This window comes from Pristiophorus japonicus, chromosome 14 (assembly GCF_044704955.1).
Source record: "Pristiophorus japonicus isolate sPriJap1 chromosome 14, sPriJap1.hap1, whole genome shotgun sequence".
Lineage (NCBI taxonomy): Eukaryota > Metazoa > Chordata > Chondrichthyes > Pristiophoridae > Pristiophorus > Pristiophorus japonicus.
Window position 1 is genome coordinate 21,920,681 of NC_091990.1, and position 21,534 is coordinate 21,942,214.

The following is a 21,534-nucleotide window of genomic DNA, read 5'->3' on the forward strand; positions in this document are numbered from 1 at the left end:
ACAGGGTATTGGTGAGGCCGCACTTGGAGTACTGCGTGCAGTTTTGGTCACCTTACTTAAGGAAGGATATACTAGCTTTGGAGGAGGTACAGAGACGATTCACTAGGCTGATTCCGGAGATGAGGGGGTTACCTTATGATGATAGATTGAGTAGACTGGGTCTTTACTCGTTGGAGTTCAGAAAGATGAGGGGTGATCTTATAGAAACATTTAAAATAATGAAAGGGATAGACAAGATAGAGGCAGAGAGGTTATTTCCACTGGTCAGGGTGACTAGAACTAGGGGGCACAGCCTCAAAATACGGGGGAGCCAATTTAAAACCGAGTTGAGAAGGAATTTCTTCTCCCAGGGGGTTGTGAATCTGTGGAATTCTCTGCCCAGGGAAGCAGTTGAGGCTAGCTCGTTGAATGTATTCAAATCACAGATAGATAGATTTTTAACCAATAAAGGAATTAAGGGTTATGGGGAGCGGGCGGGTAAGTGGAGCTGAGTCCACGGCCAGATCAGCCATGATCTTGTTGAATGGCGGAGCAGGCTCGAGGGGCTAGATGGCCTACTCCTAATTCTTATGTTCTTATAACTTATTTGACCAAGCTCCTGTCTTAATGTGGCTTGGTGTCAAATTTTGTGCATAGCGCCTTGTGCTGGTTTACTACATTTGCTATATAAATGCAAATTGTTGTTGTTGTTACTAATGCCCAGGCAGATTGCAAGAGGTTAATCACTCCAGAAATGTAAGATCTGACAGAAAGAGCCAGGCCTGCTGGGCCCAGTGGCTGCCTGGTTCTTACAAACTTTTAGTTAAGGGCGAGAAAAAGAGAAATAAAAGATTTGGGTGGGGGGGGGGGGGGGGAGGGGACGGGGTGGAAATCAGCCAGGGAGGGCTGGTGCAGGTTGGGGGAGGAGGTTGGCCGGAACAAGAAACAAAATGCTAAATAAAGATGAGAAGAGCTTGCTTTCTGACAGCCCTGTTAAAGTTAGTAAAGGGTGGGAACCTGCGGTTATCAAAGTGAGTGATTTTAAACAGGAAATGTGTCGTTATCTCAACGCTCAGCAGATGGTAAAGTAACTTTCTCTTAGGGAAGGAAACCTGCCGTCCTTTTCCAATCTGGGCCTAAATGTGACTCCAGTCCCACACCAACGTGGTCGACTCTTAACTGCCCTCTGAAGGAGCCTAACAAGTCACTGAGTTGCATCATACCGCTACCAGCGGTTCAAGAAGAAGTCCCACCAACACCTTCTCAGCGTGACTAGGGATGGGCAATAAATGTCAGCCTTGCCAGTGACGCCCACATCCTGAGAATAAATGTTTTTAAAAACTTACTAACTATTTAAACATACTTCTCTTTGAAACCAGATACATACTTCCTGAAGAAGGGTTTGAGTGCAGGGCACCTCAGGGAATAATTTAATTGCTATTTGCTGATCGATTTTCCCTCTTCCCTTCTGAAGGCACTGACTCTTTCTGCATGATGTTCCGCAGGTCACCAACGTTCAGTGCCTCACCCAAGTGGCCAATCTCCACACTCGAGCCTGGACCCTGTGCATCAGCAGGCTATTCCACCAGGTGGGACATCGCAGCTGAACTTGGATCTCTGTGACCGAAAACGAGATATCTTTGTCCATGCTCGATTAGTTTCCTGCTGATCCCAGCACACGCAAGATTACAGCCAGTTACTGCTAGCTGTTTCTGCAAGGTGCAGAGCAATATACATTACAGTCTGAAAAGCATGCCATGCCGTCTTTAGGCTGAGATGCCATTCAATTCAGCTTGGTCAGCTTGACAGTTTGGTTGGGTACAGACAAACAGACTGAGAGATGTCTTTGAACTTTACTGCAAGTGACAGCTGTACTTGTGGGGACAGCTGTCCTATTGATGGGCAGTAAATGAACTTGAGCACATAAATATAGGCTGACACTCCAGTGCAGTGCTGAGGGAGCACTGCACTGTCAGAGATGCCGTCTTTCGGATGAGACGTTATAACGAGGCTCCGTCTGCCCTCTCATGTGTAAGAGATCTCATGGCATTATTTCGAAGAAGAGCAGGGGAGTTATCCCTGGTGTCCTGGTCAATATTTATACCTCAATCAACATATGAAAACAGATTATCTGGCCATTATCACATTGCTGTTTGTGGGAGCTTGCTGTGCGCAAGTTAGCTGCTGCGTTTCCCAAATCACAACAGTGACTACACTCCAAAAATGCTTCATTGGGTGTAAAGCACTTTGAGACGCCGGTGGTCGTGAAAGGCGCTATATAAATGCAAGTCTTTCTTTCTTACCCATAAATGGCTAACTCCTTCCCCCCCCCCCCCCCCAACAATTTTATTATAATTAATCAAGTTTTCAATGGACTATGTTCCTATGTGTCTTCAGAGGATTGTAAATGATATACCTGTGGCTGACAATCTGAAGTCCTCAGGGGCACGACTCTATGATAGCGTGTAACCATACTAGAAGCAAGCGATTGCGTTTTAACATATGGCCAGAGTTAATGCAGGAGAGGTACTTTTGTTGTTTTGACATTTTGAGAAGTGTAGTAAAACTTTGTAAGTGTGTTGTTTGCACTGAGTTCTGTTCATTTACTTGCTTCCTGTTACGAGTCAGATTTAAGTGTCAGCTGTGGCTCAGTGGATAGCACTTTCACCTTTGAATCGGAAGGTTTTGGGTTCCAGCCCCACTCTTGAGCACAAAAGTGAGACTGACGGTCCCAGTGCTCCCCCCTCAAGGCCAATATATCCTTCCTGATATGCGGTGCCCAGAATGGAATGCAAATGTACTCCTGCCCATTGCAGTGTCCCAAACGGAGATCAGTAGCTCAGCGCAGACTGATAATCAAGCTGTGTGGCTCTGTCTGCACTGGGTGAGACGTCACCCACCAAGGCCTCCAGGGAGAAAAGCTTCAATTTCTGACAAGCTGAGGAGGTGGTAACTCACACAAAGCTGACAAGACCATCATGAAGTGTGACTGCCGCTCTGCAAAGTTGCCATGGGCACAGCTATTAGGCCTCCCTTCACGCAGTCCACGTCACACCTTATCCCCTTTCCCGTTCCCTGGGATGAGCAACTTTAATCCCTAGCACATTCATTCATTGCTTGACGTACCCTTTCTTTGTTATCCACAAGCCAAAAGCAGCTTACATCTATGCCAAGCGCAAGCTCTTGTCTCCAACACGGGCAATTAGTCAGAAAGGCCTCCATCTGCCGGTCTGTCCCTGACTTGGCACTGAGAGCCTTCTGTTGAAAGATGGCAGGTGTTTATTTTTCTTTTCACAATGACCTTCAGGTCTGTCTCTTCCCCATGCCGAGTAACCCAGCAAGAGCTAACGGCTTCAAGAGAGGAGGGGGGGGGGGCGGGCAAATGAATAGGATATGAAAGTTATTTCTACTGTTACATCATGACAGGTTAAATTCTATACACAGGTGTGCTGGCCCAAATTTGCAGACGTCTGTGTGTTTTGACACAGATTGAACTGTCGAAGGCTTCTCTCGAGTACAGGCCTCCTTTCCTGGCTGCGCCTGATGTCTGTGGGCTGCTGTGTTTTAATGAGGTACATTAATCTTTCTAAAAAATGAATTCAAGGCCAGCGTTTATTACCCATTCCTAGTTGCTCTGAAGATATTCTTTGTAACGGTTTGATACATTTGAGTGGCTTGCTAGGCCAATTCACAGGGAAGTTAGGAGTTAGCCATGACTGGAGTCACATGGAGGCCCAGACCGGGTAAGGACGGCAGGTTTCCTTCCCGAAAGGACTACAATCCGACAGCTTAATGACAGCTTTTCTTTTCTTTAATAACTCTGAAAACAAAGATAAACTCTAAACTCAATTATAATATTAAACACTTTTACTGATATCAGCTTTTTATTTTCAGATTGTTTTTCAAATTTGGCCAGGATGTCAGGGATAACTCCTCTGCTCTCCTGCCATGGGATCTTTTACGTCCACTTGAGAGAGCAGACAGGGGCTAGGTTTAACATCTCATCCAAAAGTCAGCACTTCTGACAGTACAGCACTCCCTGCTTAGATTTGTTGCATTCAAGTTGCTGGAGTGGAACTTGAACCCACAACCTTCTGACTCAGAGGCAAGACTGCTATCCATTGTGCCACAGCTGATGTAACATTCTGTAGTAACTTTCAAACAGGAATTGGATAAATACTGGAAGGGGAAAAATTTGCATAACTATGGGGAAGGAGCAGGCGGAGTGGGACTAATTGGACAGCTCTTTCAAAGAATCAGCACACACGATGGGCCGAATGGCCTTCTGTGCTGAATCATTCTATGATTCTATACCGACACAGAAAATAGCTATGCCAGATTCTGAAGAATGAAAAATGTAATAAGCTCCAGGCTCCTACATCTCAGTCCCAGATCCATTTATTCATATTAATTATTTAAACAAGTGCGTTATGTTTCTATTTAAAGGTACATTCAGTGAACATATATCGATGGGACTGAGCTGTGTGTCTACTGATGGTTTAATAATAGAACTGAAAACACACTCACACAGCAAATGCTGATTTTGTACAAGGAACCCATCCGGTTTGAACTGTCCTACAGCAATCTGATACCTTCACTGGGACGGACCATGGATTTTAGCTTCTAGACCTCACACAGATCCTGTCTCCACATAAACCTTGATTTGATTTGAGCTGAGGAGGGATCAGGGAGGTTTCTGAATTCCTAAAATTCCCGGGACCTTAAAACTGCGCAACTCCTTAGCTTTCTCAGTCTATCCTTTCACCTGCAAAACAACAGTGGTGACTGCACTTCAAAAACAAGTACTTTGGTATGTCCCAAGGATGTAAAAGATGCTATATAAATGCAAATTATCTTTCTTTTCCTGTAATCTACTGTGTTTCAAGACTCAAGCTTAGTGCCAGCTGATCACTACATCCTGATTTGCTTTGCCTTTTCTCCTACTTTTTTCAGTCTTGGTGTTGTTGTTGATCCAGGTCGACCCCCCCCACCCATCCCCGGCCCTCACCCCCTCCCAATAAAGGTAGCAGATGGCTGCCAGACGTCCAACTACATTGACCCAACCCAGGACCACATGCCACGGGAATCTTTAATTCTTCATCCATTTCAGCTTGTGTCCGACTAATAACACCATCTGCTCGGCTGTTTTCCAGTTCGTACGGCATGTGGTCAAAAAGCTCGCATCAATTTGCATTGAACAACATGTTGCATTGATGTAGCACCTTTAACGTAGTAAAATGCCTCAAGGCGCTTCACAGGAGTGTAATCAGACACAATTTGACACCGAGCCACATAAGGAGATATTAGGACAGGTGCTTGGTCAAAGAAGTAGGTTTTAAGGAGCGTCTTAAAGGAGGAGAGAGAAGTAGAGAGGTTTAGGGACGGAATTCCAAAGCTTAGGGTCTAGGCAGCTGAAGGCGCGGCCGCCAATGGTCGGGCAAAAAAAATCGGGGAAGCGCGAGAGACCAGAGTTGGAGGAGCGCAGAGATCTTGGAGGGTTGTAGGACTGGAGAGCGTTCCCAAGATAGGGAGGGGCGAAGCCACGGAGAGATTTGAAAACAAGGATAAGAACTGGGAGAAATGTAGGTCAGTGAGCGCAGGAGTGATGGGTGAACGGGACTTGGTGCGAGTTAGGACACAGGCAGCGGGTGCAGGAATGATGGGTGAACGGGACTTGGTGCGAGTTAGGACACAGGCAGCGGGTGCAGGGTAAACGTGACTTGGTGCAAGTTAGGACATGGGCAGCGAGTACAGGAATGATGGGTGAACGGGACTTGGTGCGAGTTAGGATACGGGCAACAGAGCTTTGGATGAGCTCATGTTTATGGAAGATGGGAGGCCGGTCAGAAGAGCATCGGAATAGTCGAGTTTAGAGGTAATAAAAACATAAATGAGAGTTTCTCGCCAATCTCAACCAAGGCCGGAGATGTTGTGCTAACATTGGCCTCAGTGCTGGTCCGGAGCACCCTGCTGCATCTGAGAGCCAGCCCAGGTGGGGCCCATGGGCCCTCGACTCCCTGACTCTGTGCTGCAGACTCACTGCGAGGCAAACATCCACCACCTGAGACCAGAAAGGAAACCACCGGAGCTCAGGACCTAGGCAGCAAAAGGCACAGCCGCCAATGGTCGGGCAAAGGAAATCGAGGAAGTGCGAGAGGCAGACGTCAGCTTCTCATCTGTGCAGAGGTGAGTTTATCTGCAGGTTTCTGTGCTTGATAACTATGACCTCGGCACAGAGAGACGTGCATAACATGTGTGCAGGAAGTGCAAACATTTCAGCACCCAACTGATCTGCAAACAATGCAAGAGGTGCACAACTGAATCCATATTAACCCTTTGAGTGCTGCAGGCACAAATGGTAACATTTTAAATGGAGTAGACAGACCTTGGGGGTGAAATTCATAGAATCACCACATCTTACAGCCAGTTTTAGTGACTATCTCTACTGATGTTAATTGAGCTCCCTCACACTGTCACTCTAACCCATCCCCCGAGCACGCCATGTTACTGACTGTATCTCTGCTGCTGTTAATCCAGTTCCTTCACACTGTCACTCAGTAACCCCCTCCCGCAGAACCCCGTGTTAGTGACTGCGTCTCTATTGATGTTAATCCAGCTCGCTCACGCTGTCACTCAGTCCCGGATCCCCCAAGCACCGTCACCGTGGCCTCAATTGTCTTTAGGGAGGCGGGTTGGGGCCAGGGTGAGGGGTCCGAGGCAGGTGGATAAGCCGGGAGGCTGCAGGCCCTGCCGACTTTACCAGCAGGGCCTAATTTGAATCTTGAGGCTTCGGTTTCCCGCCTGCAGCCAGCCAACTTGAGCGGCAGGCTGGCTGCGGGCGGGTAAGCCTCAGTGGGAGGGTTCAGCGATCGGGAGGAGGGAGAGCGGATCGGGAGGAGGGAGAGTGGATCGGGAGGAGGGATTCAGCGATCGGGAGGAGGGAGAGTGGATCGGGAGGAGGGATTCAGCGATCGGGAGGAGGGAGAGCGGATCGGGAGGAGGGAGAGTGGATCGGGAGGAGGGATTCAGCGATCGGGAGGAGGGAGAGCGGATCGGGAGGAGGGAGAGTGGATCGGGAGGAGGGATTCAGCGATCGGGAGGAGGGATTCAGCGATCGGGAGGAGGGAGAGCGGATCGGCGGTGGGGCTTTGCAGAATTATTACAGGATTTTAAATTGAGGGGAAAATAGAGGCTTCCAGCCTCACTACAATATTTTAATTGAGGTAATGCCCCCAGACAGCGAGTTGGTTGGCCGACCCCTCGTCCCGCCTCTGGCAAAAGCGGAAGTGGGCGGGTTGGATGTCAGGAATCCCATTTTTTTAACAATTTAACTGCCCCCAAACTCCAAAACCACCCGTTTTTTTAGGGGAAATTTCCGGCCTATATTTCTACTGATGTTAATCCAGATCCTTCACACTGTCACTCCGTAATGCCTCTCCACAGCGTTCTGTGTTAGTGTCTGAGAGAGGGATGAAAGAAAGAAAAAAAGAAAGACTTGCATTTATATAGCGCCTTTTACAACCTCAAGATGCCCCAAAGCGCTTTACAACCAATGAAGTACTTTTGAAGTGTAGTCACTGTTGTAATGTAGGAAACGCAGCAGCCAATCTTCAAAATAGTTCCATGGGATATTTTACGTCCACCTGAGAGGGCAGACAGAGCCTCGGTTTAACGTCTCATCCAAAAGAAGGCACCTCCGACAGCGGGGGGGGGGGGTCAGATCCCAGCGGGAGTAGGAGGGGCACAAGGGGAGAAGACTAAAGATGCCACTGAAGAGATAGGCTTTAAAGGGTCTATTGAAGTGGTGCAGAAGAGATGTTTAGGGAGGGCAGCTGAAGGTTCTACCTCCGATGGTACAGTAGAGGAAGGGGGAACGTGCAGATCACCAGTATGAGAAGAGCAGAGACACGTAGCCAGTCGTACTAAGAAAAGAACCAGAGCAGAAGAGTTGGGATGGATTCTACTCTTCAACACCAAGTTTTGACAGGGAAGGACTTCTGCCTGCAGGTCACAATCTGCCCCAAGTCCCAACCCATAGGGTTGCCAACTCTGGTTGGAGGTATTCAGGAGGTATCATCACATGACCTCCTGCCTCCAACCACCCTGCCCCCACACTCATGCCATTGTTTGCCCGACATGTCCAACCTCATAATGCTCCGCCTTCCCATGGCCCATTGGACAGCAGACACAATCCTTGTCACCCAATTGGATGACTATTGACAATCAGTCAAACATCTCCAATAACTTTTATAACTAATAGACAAAAGTGTTCAAGGAAAATGAATACACACTATTTTTTTTTGAATACCTCTATAATGTTTTTCCTGCGTTACAGCAGTAGCCTGGCAGATTAATTCCTGGAGATGTCAGGACAATCCTGGAGAGTTGGCAACCCTACCAACCCATCTCTCTGGATCAGGGATAAGCACAGCAGGATCCCGGTGGAATTCCAGCTGCCAAATGGGAGGCGGCCTTTGCCCATCCACAAGGTCCTAGTGCTGCTGCAGTGGGACCACCATAGGTATTTTTTTGCTAGTTGAGAAGATGTAAGGAATGGGTGTTTTGGCTGAGTATCCAACAATTTATATAGACCTACATTGACAACATGAAACTGCGTGCGATCGATGCACTCTTCTAGCCTTTTGCGCATCATCGATTTCCTTCACCCCACCATCGGCGGCCGTGCCTACAGCTGCTGAGGCCCTAAACTCTGGAATTTCCACCTTGAACCTCTCCGCCTCTCCGCTTCTCCTTTAAGACACTCCTCAAAACCTACCTCTTTCTCCTTATGTGGCTCAGTGTCAAATTTTGTTTGATAATCGCTCCTGTCAAGCGCCTTGGGATGTTTTACTACGTTAAAGGCGCTATATAAATGCAAGTAGTTGTTGTTGAAACAATTGACAACAGGGTGCGAGTAGGTGGGTGGCAGTGGGAGAACATGATCTGTCTAACATCAGCAGACAACACTGTTCTCAACCCCTGCCATCTGGGCTTCAATCCAGCCAAGGCAGATGGTATGAAAGTCTGTACCTATCACCTTACCATAAAGAGCAAAGTCCCTTGCCTCGCGACTTGTTTTTCATCCATCGTCTAAGTATGATGCATTATGAATTGTTTGAGCACTGTTGCATCCAGCCAGGATGATTAGAACACCACCTGCCTGTCTGCTTGTGTGAGTATAACATATGAAAGGATTAAAGGGGGAGACATTCGCGTCATTTGCGCCACCCGTTCATGCCCTACTTTGCGACCAGGCGCTGGGCTGATAACCGACTCCTGTGAAATTCCATGGGAGTTAGCGGAGGCGCTAACTGGTAGCGGCAGGCTGCTGCGCCGGTGATGATGGCATCATCACTGTGCGCAGCGACCCGTTTTTCGCCCTGGAGTGAACCGGGCTTCAATCTGCCACAGCATCCCGCTGTCCAGCGATTTAGTGGTAGCCCCTTCTCCCCAATGCAGAGACGACAGCTGGTCCTCTCCTTTAATGGTGAAGATGCAGTCACAGTGCTGTTAGGTATGGACTTCCAGGGTGTTGACCTAATGAACCTCCTGACTTTTACCGTCTGGGCTCGCACATGAAGAACGGACACCTCAGTGAGTGGCAGCCGGGTGCCACATAACTCCAGTCTGCACCTTCAGGAAGACAATGGAGGGAAGGAGGAAACATAGAAACATAGAAAATAGGTGCAGGAGTAGGCCATTCGGCCCTTCTAGCCTGCACCGCCATTCAATGAGTTCATGGCTGAACATTCAACTTCAGTACCCCATTCCTGCTTTCTCGCCATACCCCTTGATCCCCCTAGTAGTAAGGACCTCATCTAACTCCTTTTTGAATATATTTAGTGAATTGGCCTCAACAACTTTCTGTGGTAGAGAATTCCACAGGTTCACCACTCTCTGGGTGAAGAAGTTCCTCCGCATCTCGGTCCTAAATGGCTTACCCCTTATCCTTAGACTGTGACCTCTGGTTCTGGACTTCCCCAACATTGGGAACATTCTTCCTGCATCTAACCTGTCTAACCCCGTCAGAATTTTAAATGTTTCTATGAGGTCCCCTCTCATTCTTCTGAACTCCAGTGAATACAAGCCCAGTTGATCCAGTCTTTCTTGATAGGTCAGTCCCGCCATCCCGGGAATCAGTCTGGTGAATCTTCGCTGCACTCCCTCAATAGCAAGAATGTCCTTCCTCAGGTTAGGAGACCAAAACTGTACACAATACTCCAGGTGTGGCCTCACCAATGCCCTGTACAACTGTAGCAACACCTCCCTGCCCCTGTACTCAAATCCCCTTGCTATGAAGGCCAACATGCCATTTGCTTTCTTAACCGCCTGCTGCACCTGCATGCCAACCTTCAATGACTGATGTACCATGATACCCAGGTCTCTTTGCACCTCTCCTTTTCCTAATCTGTCACCATTCAGATAATAGTCTGTCTCTCTGTTTTTACCACCAAAGTGGATAACCTCACATTTATCCACATTATACTTCATCTGCCATGCATTTGCCCACTCACCTAACCTATCCAAGTCGCTCTGCAGCCTCACAGCATCCTCCTCGCAGCTCACACTGCCACCCAACTTAGTGTCATCCGCAAATTTGGAGATACTACATTTAATCCCCTCATCTAAATCATTAATGTACAGTGTAAACAGCTGGGGCCCCAGCACAGAACCTTGCGGTACCCCACTAGTCACTGCCTGCCATTCTGAAAAGTACCCATTTACTCCTACTCTTTGCTTCCTGTCTGACAACCAGTTCTCAATCCATGTCAGTACACTACCCCCAATCCCATGTGCTCTAACTTTGCACATCAATCTCTTGTGTGGGACCTTGTCGAACGCCTTCTGAAAGTCCAAATATACCACATCAACTGGTTCTCCCTTATCCACTCTACTGGAAACATCCTCAAAAAATTCCAGAAGATTTGTCAAGCATGATTTCCCTTTCACAAATCCATGCTGACTTGGACCTATCATGTCACCTCTTTCCAAATGCACTGCTATGACATCCTTAATAATTGATTCCATCATTTTACCCACTACCGATGTCAGGCTGACCGGTCTATAATTCCCTGTTTTCTCTCTCCCTCCTTTTTTAAAAAGTGGGGTTACATTGGCTACCCTCCACTCCATAGGAACTGATCCAGAGTCAATGGAATGTTGGAAAATGACTGTCAACGCATCCACTATTTCCAAGGCCACCTCCTTAAGTACTCTGGGATGCAGTCCATCAGGCCCTGGGGATTTATCGGCCTTCAATCCCATCAATTTCCCCAACACAATTTCCCGGCTAATAAGGATTTCCCTCAGTTCCTCCTCCTTACTAGACCCCCCGATCCCTTTTATAACCGGAAGGGAGATAAAATACATCAAGGTTTTTGGGGAGAGGGTTGATGCCCTACAGTTGAGATAGTCCCCCTCCACGTGCCATCTACTCATGCTCAGTTATTTGAGTATCTGCTGCTGGTGGGGGCCTCGTCCATTGGCTGTGGAGATCAGAAAATTGCAGGTACTCATGGGCAATGGGGGAGGCTGATGACAGAAGTTGGACCTTATGTGCAAACCCAGTCAATTCTCTTCGTACTTGAAAATTGAGCACAAAATTATCTTATCATTTTCTTACAAGAACTTGATTTACTACAAGAAATTTGCTTCCTTGCAAATTTCTTTTTACTCCAAGTTTCACAAAAGAGATGAACAACATCTTTCAACTAGGCCCAAGGCCTTGTGACCATCTTTTAGTCACAATTCCAGCTGATGCTTTTCTCGAGGGGCCTCTCTCTCCCTGGAAAGCAGTGGGACAGAGTGACAAGACATGGTTCGGGAGCCTGTGATCTCCCAATACTGAGCCCCTGAGCTCAATAATGACACTTTGGACAGCTGCCAATCGGAGGCTGGGCACACAGGAAGGGGTTCAAACTATTGTGCTGAAACTTTTGAGGGGTTTTGAGAGAGTAAATAAGGAGAAACTGTTTTCACTGGTGGGTCGGTATCCAGAGGACACAGATTTAAGATAATTGGCAAAAGAATGAGAGGGGAGATGAGACATTTTTATTTTATGCAGCGAGTTGTTGTGATCTGGAATGCACTGCCTGAACGGATGGTGGAAGCAGATTCAATAGTAACTTTCAAAAGGTAATTGGATAAATATTCAAAAAGGAAAAAAGTTGCAGGACTATGGGGAAAAAGCGGGGAAGTGAGACTAATTGGGGAGCTCTTTCAGATTTGGTACGATGGGCTGAGTGGCCTCCATCTGTGCAGTAAGATTCTATGATAATCATAGGCAGTCTCTTGAAACGAGGATGACTTGCTTCCACACCAAAAAGGGATGAGTTCACAGGTGTTTCAATGAAGAACCTAATATTCCAGGTCCCGAACTGCATCTTGAAGGGTGGAAGATGCCTGTGTGTGGATTTTTTTAACGTGTGGTGGCCGTTGCACACCAGCAACCACACGGGCTTGACAGAGCTAGGTCTTGGTCCAATGGCAAGGATTACCCAATACGACTGGAGACCAGTTCTGCTGCACGGACCTAGTGCGCACACATAACGCAGTGTAGGTTGGCCCATGCTGCCCCTGGGCCCTCACCTCTTCTGGCCCCGAACTCACGCCTCTCCTAAGCCCCGATTACATCCTGCTCCTTTGCCCCGACCTCACCGCTCCTGCTGTACCTGCCCATGCTCCAATCATCCAATAAGGACATTAGCTTGGATGATGTGGAATCGGTATGGGTGGAGCTACGGAATACCAAAGGGTAGAAAACGCTAGTTGGTGTTGTGTACAGGCCACCAAATAGTAGTTGTGAGGTTGGGGACAGCATCAAACAAGAAATAAGGGATGTGTGCAGTAAAGGTACAGCAGTAATCATGGGTGACTTTAATATACATATTGATTGGGCTAACCTAACTGATAATGCGGTGGAGGAGGATTTCCTGGAGTGTATTAGGGATGGTTTTCTAGACCAATATGTCGAGGAACCAACCAGAGAGCTGGCCATCCTAAACTGGGTGATGTGTAATGAGAAGGGACTAATTAGCAATCTTGTTGTGTGAGGCCCCTTGGGGAAGAGTGACCATAACATGGTAGAATTCTTTATTAAGATGGAGAGTGACAAAGTTAATTCAGAAACTAGGGTCCTGAACTTAAGGAAAGGTAACTTTGATGGTATGAGGCGTGAATTGGCTAGATTAGACTGGCAAATGATACTTAAAGGGTTGACGGTTGATAGGCAATGGTAAACCTTTAAAGATCATATGGACGAACTTCAACATATACATCCTTGTCTGGAGTAAAAATAAAACGGGGAAGGTGGCTCAACCGTGGCTAACAAGGGAAATTAAGGATAGTGTTAAATCCAAGGAAGAGGCATACAAATTAGCCAGAAAAAGTAGCAAGCCAGAGGACTGGGAGAAATTTAGAATACAGCAGAGGAGGGAAAATAGAGTACGAGAGGAAGCTTGCCGGAAACACAAAAAATGACTGCAAAAGCTTCTATAGATATGTGAAGAGAAAAAGATTAGTGAAAACAAACATTGGTCCCTTGCAGTCGGATTCAGGTGAATTTCTCATGGGGAACAAAGAAATGGCAGACCAATTGAACAAGTGCTTTGGTTCGGTCTTCACAAAGGAAGACACAAACAACTTTCCCAATGTATTAGGGGTCCGAAGGTCTAGTGAGAAGGAGGAACTGAAGGATATCCTTATTAGGCGGGAAATTGTGTTAGGGATATTGACGGGATTGAAGGCCGATAAATCCCCAGTGCCTGATAGTCTACATCCCAGAGTACTTAAGGAACTGACCCTAGAAATAGTGGATGCATTGGTGATAATTTTCCAACAGTCTATCGACTCTGGATCAGTTCCTATGGACTGGAGGGTTGCTAATGTAACACCACTTTTAAAAAAAGGAAGGAGAGAGAGAACAGGTAATTATAGACCAGTTAGCCTGACATCAGTAGTGGGGAAGATGTTGGAATCAATCATTAAGGATGAAATAGCAGCACATTTGGAAAGCAGTGATAGGATTGGTCCAAGTCAGCATGGATTTATGAAGGGTAAATCATTTTGAGGATGTAACTAGCGGAGTGGACAGGGGAGAACCAGTGGATATGGTGTATTTGGACTTTCAAAAGGCTTTTGACAAGGTCCCACACAAGAGATTGGTGTGCAAAATCAAAGCACATGGTATTGGGGGTAATGTACTGATGTGGATAGAGAACTGGTTGGCAGACAGGAAGCAGAGAGTCGGGATTAATCGGTCCTTTTCAGAATGGCAGGCAGTGACTAGTGGAGTGTCGCAGGGCTCAGTGCTGGGAGTCCAGCTCTTTACAATATATATTAATGATCTGGATGATGGAATTGAGCGTAATATCTCCAAGTTTGCAGATGACACTAAACTGGGTGGCGGTGTGAGCTGTGAGGAGGATGCTAAGAGGCTGCAGGGTGCTTTGGACAGGTTAGGCGAGTGGGCAAATACATGGCAGATGCAGTATAATGTGGATAAATGTGAGGTTATCCACTTTGGAGGCAAAAACAGGATGGCAGAATATTATCTGAATGGCGGCAGATTTGGAAAAGGGGAGGTGCAGCGAGACCTAGGTGTCATGATTCATCAGTCACTGAAGGTTGGCATGCAGGTACAGCAGGCGGTGAAGAAGGCAAATGGTAAGTTGGCCTTCATAGCAAAGGGATTTGAGTATAGGAGCAGGGAAGTCTTACTGCACTTGTACAGGGCCTTGGTGAGGCCCCAACTGGAATATTGTGTTCAGTTTTGGTCCCCGAATCTGAGGAAGGACATTATTGCTATTGAGGGAGTGCAGCGGAGGTTCACCAGACTGATTCCCGGGATGGCAGGACTGACATATGAGGAGAGACTGGATCGACTGGGCCTGTATTCACTGGAGTTTAGAAGGATGAGAGGGGATCTCATAGAAACATATAAAATTCTGACGGGACTGGACAGGTTAGATGCAGGAAGAATGTTCCCAATGTTGGCGAAGTCCAGAACCAGGGGACATAGTCGTAGGATAAGGGGTAAGCCATTTAGGATTGAGATGAGGAGGAACTTCTTCACTCAGAGAGTTGTTAACCTATGGAATTCCCTACCGCAGAGAGTTGTTGATGCCAGTTCATTGGATATATTCAAGAGGGAGTTCGATATGGCCCTTGTGGCTAAAGGGATCAAGGGGTATGGAGAGAAAGCAGGAACGGGGTACTGAGGGAATGATCAGCTATGATCTTATTGAATGGTGGTGCAGGCTCGAAGGGCCGGATGACCTACTCCTGCACCTATTTTCTATGTTTCTATGTTTCTAATCACCGACTGGACCTTGATGATGTCCGTCTTCGCTGCCGTCGCTCTCCTGCACCAGCTCGCGCTGTACCTTGAAGTGGTAGGCCGACACGCTGCCCATGGCCGCCGCTCGCCGCTCCTTTTATGGCCCCGACCTGCCGCTGATGGTCTCTCGCAGCTCGGGGCCGCCATGATAATAGTTGTGTCTTGTACACCAGTTGCATAGAAGCTGAGATAGCCCAGCCTCCCAACAGCATTCTCCTGCCTTCTTTTGCTAGAGAGCAACAAAGGTAGAGAGATCTAAGCTCCAGCTCAGGCAACGCCCCACAGCTGGGCAAGTACGGAGAACTCCATCTCTACCCTGAAGCGGAGGTGGATGATAATTGGTCCCCCAATCATATTCTGAGTACCACTGGCCTGCTATGTGACCAGGGGGTGGAAGGTGCACTCACGCTGGCCAATACCACCTTCTTTCTGGGAAATACTCTTCCTATTCAAGGTACCCCATTGCACCAACAACATGGACTACACAGCACCTTTAACACAGCAAAAGAGGCCAAGGGGCTTCACAAAGAGGAACCAACAACAAATTACATTTATATAGTGCCTTTAACATAGTGAAACATCCAAAGGTGCTTCACAGGAGAGTTATCAATCAGAAATTGACACCGAGCCCAAGAAGGATATATTAGGACAGGTGGCCAATCGCTTGGTCAAAGAGGTAGGTTTTAAGGAGGAGAGAGAGGCAGAGACGTTTGGCAAGGGAATTCCAGAGCTTAGGGCCTAGGCGGCTAAAGGCATGTCTGCTAATGGTGGGGCAATGAAAATTGGGGATGTGCAAGAGGCCAGAGTCAGAGGAGTGCATAGATCTCGGAGGGTTGTAGGTCTGGAGGAGGTTACAGAGATAGGGACGCCATGGAGAGATTTGAACACGAGGATGATACTTTTTTTAAATTGAGGCATTTCCAGAGTGGAGACATTGTGTGCAGTTTGGGAGGTTCGGGGAGATAACTCTAGCTGTGGTTGACAAGGCCTAAGAAAGTGGGGAGAGATGCAGCAAGGTGGAAGATTTCAGAGCCGGGAGTGACAACTGAACCAAATCCCAACTGGCAACATGATGGAGAAGCTCCTCACCGTTCAGGTGACAGGCAGCCTTAGGATTCAAACCCATGTCCATCTGACAGGTGAACGCTCTATCCTGTGTCTCTACCAGTGGAGATTTCTAAAGTTGTGCGTACAAAGGCTTTGTGCAGTCGGAAGTCTCTCGCCACCTCCCCCCACGCCTCACAAACAGCTCAAAGCAGCGCCTGGACCCTCTCCAGAAGGAAATGGTAGCAGTTCCTCTAATTGTGATTCAGCAAATAGGACCAGGCCTCGAGCTCTATTATCTTATAATCACTTGGCTAACAGCTAGAGTATGTGTACAGATAGAGAGTGAGGAACTGCCAATAATCTGCACAGACGTCAGGAGAGAGGGGGAGGAGTGAGAAATGTATGCAATCTGTACAGCTATACAAAAGAGAGGGAGAGGAAAGAGAAAAACGGCTATAATTTGTGCATAGATATACACGAGAGGGGAAGAGAGGGAACCGAGAAAAAAGCGAGACTGTGAGAATAACGACAATTTGTTTACTGATAGCAGAGAGAGAAAATAATAGGCGTGAGTGATGACAGGAAAATTTGTCACCATTTGAATCCTGTTATTTTTTTTTCCCCGACCAAATCACACAGATGCCAGGCAACCCAAGTAGACATTCTTTGTCAGTGGAGCCCATGTGTTGTAAGGCTATTCAACTGCAGGGGGTATCACAGCCAAGCCCAGGTCACCAGATTGAAGGGAGCCAGGAGTTTGGCTGATATTACCCCACCCCCTTAACCAAGGAGAGCCGAGATCAATGGTAATGTTTCTTTCACCTCTCCAGATCAGCTAGCTCAAAGCACAGAGAAAAAAAGAGGAAGACGTGTGAGACACAAAGAAAGGAGTGAGAGACAGAGAAGGAAGGAATGAGACTGAGAAAAAGGAGTGAGCGAGACAGAGATGGAAGAAATGAGAGCGACAGAGGGTTAGCAAGAAAGAGAGGCTAGACATGGAAAAACAGAGAGAAGCTAATGGCTGAAAATAAAAATCTGGGAATGTAAAGGCAGACTGTGAAGGGAGGAGGAGGTGTTTGAGTGCAGAGTTAAACGGCAGAAACTCCCCTTTGGGTTTGCACTGACATGTCTAACCTAGATTTCTGTTCAGCCTTTTGTCTTTCATATGTGCAGCATTTTGCAAGTGAATTGGAGGCAAATCAATAGGAACCTCATCAAAGTGAAATAACAATAGCAGTCAAAGAACAACCTTTACACACACACACATTACACAGACACACAATATACAGACACACGCGATACACATAGACATACACACATTACACACACACAATATACAGATACACACATAGACTCACACACATTACACAGACACACAATATAAAGACACACACGATAGACACACAAACACACATTACACAGACACACAATATACAGACACACAATATACACATACAGACACACACACATTACACAGACACACAATATACAGACACACACAATATACAGACACACATGATACATACAATACACTCACACTTACACAATACAACACACACACAATATCCACCCCTCACAACTGCAGCAAGCTGACAGACTCACTGCCCCCGTGCCTCGCTATTTTTCACATTGCCCCAGCCTCATCAATCCATGAATCGCTTTTACTCAATTTAAGCCAATCATGTCATCAACATGTTTCTTGGCCAGTTAGTGCAGATGAAGGATCAGCAACACGAGCCTCCTCCCACCCCTCTTCATCTAGCTCTATCTGCATGACCTTCTATTCCTTTCTCCTTCATGTATTTATCTAGTTTCCCAGGGAGTTGTTCTTTTTTGGAATGCACTGCCGGAAAGGGTGGTTGGAGCAAATTCAACAAGAACATGCAAAAGAGAATTGGATAACAACAATAACAACTTGTATTTATATAGCGCCTTTAACATAGTAAGATGCCCCAAGGCACTTCACAGGAGTATTATAAGACAAAACATTTGATACCGAGCTGCATAAGGAGAAATTAGGACAGGTAACCAAAAGTTTGGTCAAAGAGGTATGTTTTAAAGAGGAGGAGATAGAGGTAGAGAGGCGGAGAGGTTTAGGCAGGGCATTCCAGAGCTTGGGGCCTAGGCAACAGAAGGCACGACCACCAATGGTTGAGCGATTATAATTGGGGATGCTCAAGAGGGCAGAGTTAGAGGAGCGCAGATATCTCAGGGGTGGGGGGATTGTGGGCTGAAGGAGATTACAGAGATAGGGAGGGGCGAGGCCATGGAGGGATTTGAAAACAAGGATGAGAATTTTGAAATTGAAGCCTTGCTTAACCGGGAGACAATGTAGGTCAGCGAGCACAGGGGTGATTGGTGAATGAGACTTGGTGAGAGTTAGGACATGGGCAGCCGAGTTTTGGATCACCATAATTTTACGTAGGGTAGAATGTGGAAGACCAGCCAGGAGTGCATTGGAATAGTCAAGTCTAGAGATAACAATGGCACGGATGAGGGCTTCAGCAGCAGATGAGCTGAGGCAAAGATGAAGACGGGCGATGTTACGGAGGTGGAAATAGGTGGTCTTAGTTATGCTGCAGATATGTGGTCGGAAGCTCATTTCAGGGTCAAATATGACACCAAAGTTGTGAACAGTGTGGTTCAGTCTCAGCCAGATATTAGGGAGAGGGATGGAGTCAGTGGCTAGGGAACGGAGTTTGTGGCAGAGACCGAAAACAATGGCTTAGGTCTTCCCAATATTTAATTGGAGAACATTTCTGCTCATCCAGAACTGGATGTCGGACAAGCAGTCTGACAATTTAGAGACTGTAGAGGGGTCAAGAGAAGTGATAGTGGGGTGTCGTCTGGAAACTGACGCTGTGGTTGAAGATGATGTCGCCGAGGGGCAGCATGTAGATGAGAAATAGGAGGGGGCCAAGGATAGTTCCTTGGGGGACACCAGAGGTAACAATGCCGGAGAGGGAAGAGAAGCCATTGCAGGTGAAATACTTGAAAGGAAAGCATTTACAGGGCTATGGAGAAAGAGCAGGGGAGTGGGATTAATTGGGTAGCTCTACCAACAAGCCAACACAAGAACGATGGGCTGAATGGCCTCCTGTGCTGTATCATGATTCTATGATTCTCATTAAATGCATCAATGCTTTTCGCCTCATCTACTCCTTGTGAGGTGGGAAAATATACTTTTTGTTCGGAAACCCTTATGAATCTCATTTTGGGTTAAATGTTTTGTTCAGAACAGAATTCGTATTTACGTGATGTCTTCCTATATTAAAAAAATGCCAGCTGTGTAGAGTTATTTCAAGGACATTGTTCAATGAGGGAGGGGAGACTCCAGGCGTAAAATAATATTTTATAATTAGTTCAGCTTTCTGCCATCCTTCAATTTACTCTCAGTTTGCCCCGTGGGACATTGGCCAAGGGATCCTTTTTAATACAATAAAACCATTATTAGCTCCATCGTATATGCCAATCTCCGTGTAAATATAATTACTCAGTGAGCATGTTTTGTGGAAATGAGTACCTCGTTCTTGTATTTGAAGTGAAAAAAAGACAAAAAATATAAATGCAACTCGAACAAGTCGGTGTTATTTAGGCTTGTTCACTGTTGCCTTTGGTCCCTGGCACTATTTTATGTTCTAAAGACCCTCAGCTCCAGTATTCAGTCCCTCACACACACGGCCTCACCCTCCTTCCTCCTCCCCATGCTCCCTCCCCAACCCCTGCTCTCTCCTCCCTGTCCCTGGCCTCCTGCTCCTGCCCCCTCTCCTCCTGCCCCTGCCTCCTTGAAATTTCTAGAATGAAAACCGTTCTCTAGACTTTACCGTTGATTTTTGTAACAAAAGTAATTAATTTCCCCTCTTTATTTACCCGTCTCATGTGGAAAATTTAGCTATTTAAGATTTTTATTGAATCAGAAACCAAGCATAATCCCAATGGCCCCTCGCTCTCCCCTCTGGCTTGTGCTAATTTTGTACTCGGTGTCTTTAAGCAGCGTGCCGCGCGGGCACACAAAGGCACTGCTTGTCTTTGTCTGTGTGCTGGCTTGCAGCCGTCTCCTGGTGCTGCACATTCACACCAATTACATACGTTGCCATGGTAACTGAGGGGTCAGTCATAACTCTGTGAAGGCTTCACAAAGGAGAGAAAACGGCACGTGTGAGCCCGTGCTCTCCTGTGTCTGCTGCATGTTAATCAGCTGTATGTGTTTGTGCATCTGATTATGGGTGAGTGTCTGGGCAGCTGTGCAAGGCTGAGTGCGTGACTGTGTACATCTATGTCTTTCTCCGAATATGTGTGTCTGTCTGTGTCCCTCTCTCTGTCTTTGTCTCTCTCTCTCGGTGAATGCATCTCCTATGTATGTGTCTGTCACTCTTGTATGTCTGTCGCTCTTTGTGTATGAGTCTATCGTGTGTATATGTGTCAGAGTTTGTCTCTCTCTGTCTGTCTGTGTCTGTACATGTGTCGGAGTCTCTCCAGTATGTGTCAGAGCGTCTCTCCTGTGTATGTGTCTGAGTTTGTGTCTCTCGGCGTATGCGTCTCTCCAGTGTACGTGTCTGTTGGAAAGCGAACTACTGTGTAATATTCCAGGGAGGGTTGGCCACAGACAGCAACTCATGAATGAGCAGGAACGTCAGCAATTAGATCAAACGCGTTGCACTCCAGTTTATTTCAGACCCAGCCGAGAACGACAGGATTAATTCAGGGAACTGCTATGTTCTGTATTTTAACCCCGTGGGAACTTTAAGCTAATTAGCTTTCTGGCAGAGGAAGAAATTCCTACAGTATTGATATTTACATTTTGTTTTCCTAAAATGGCACTAATTACATATATAAATTACAAAAAAGTACAGGCTACGTGCAAAAACTAGTGATGTATTGCTTGCAGTTGCAAAATAAAGGGTTTAATAGCCTTTAAATTTATTGTTTTGACGATAAATTATTTCATCTTCGCCACTGTGGAGAGTAATTTTTAAAAATCCATCTTCCATTATCTTCCTGAAGATGCTGAAGCCTACCCGAGTACGATTCCCTCATTCAAAAGTAATGTTAGAAATGGAGTCTCTGCAGGCTATTCAACATGGGTGGCATCGCCTCGGAGCTTGTTCCGGCCCTTGTCCGACAGCCATGAAGCTGTCAGATTGTCAAATACCCAACTAATTCACTAATGT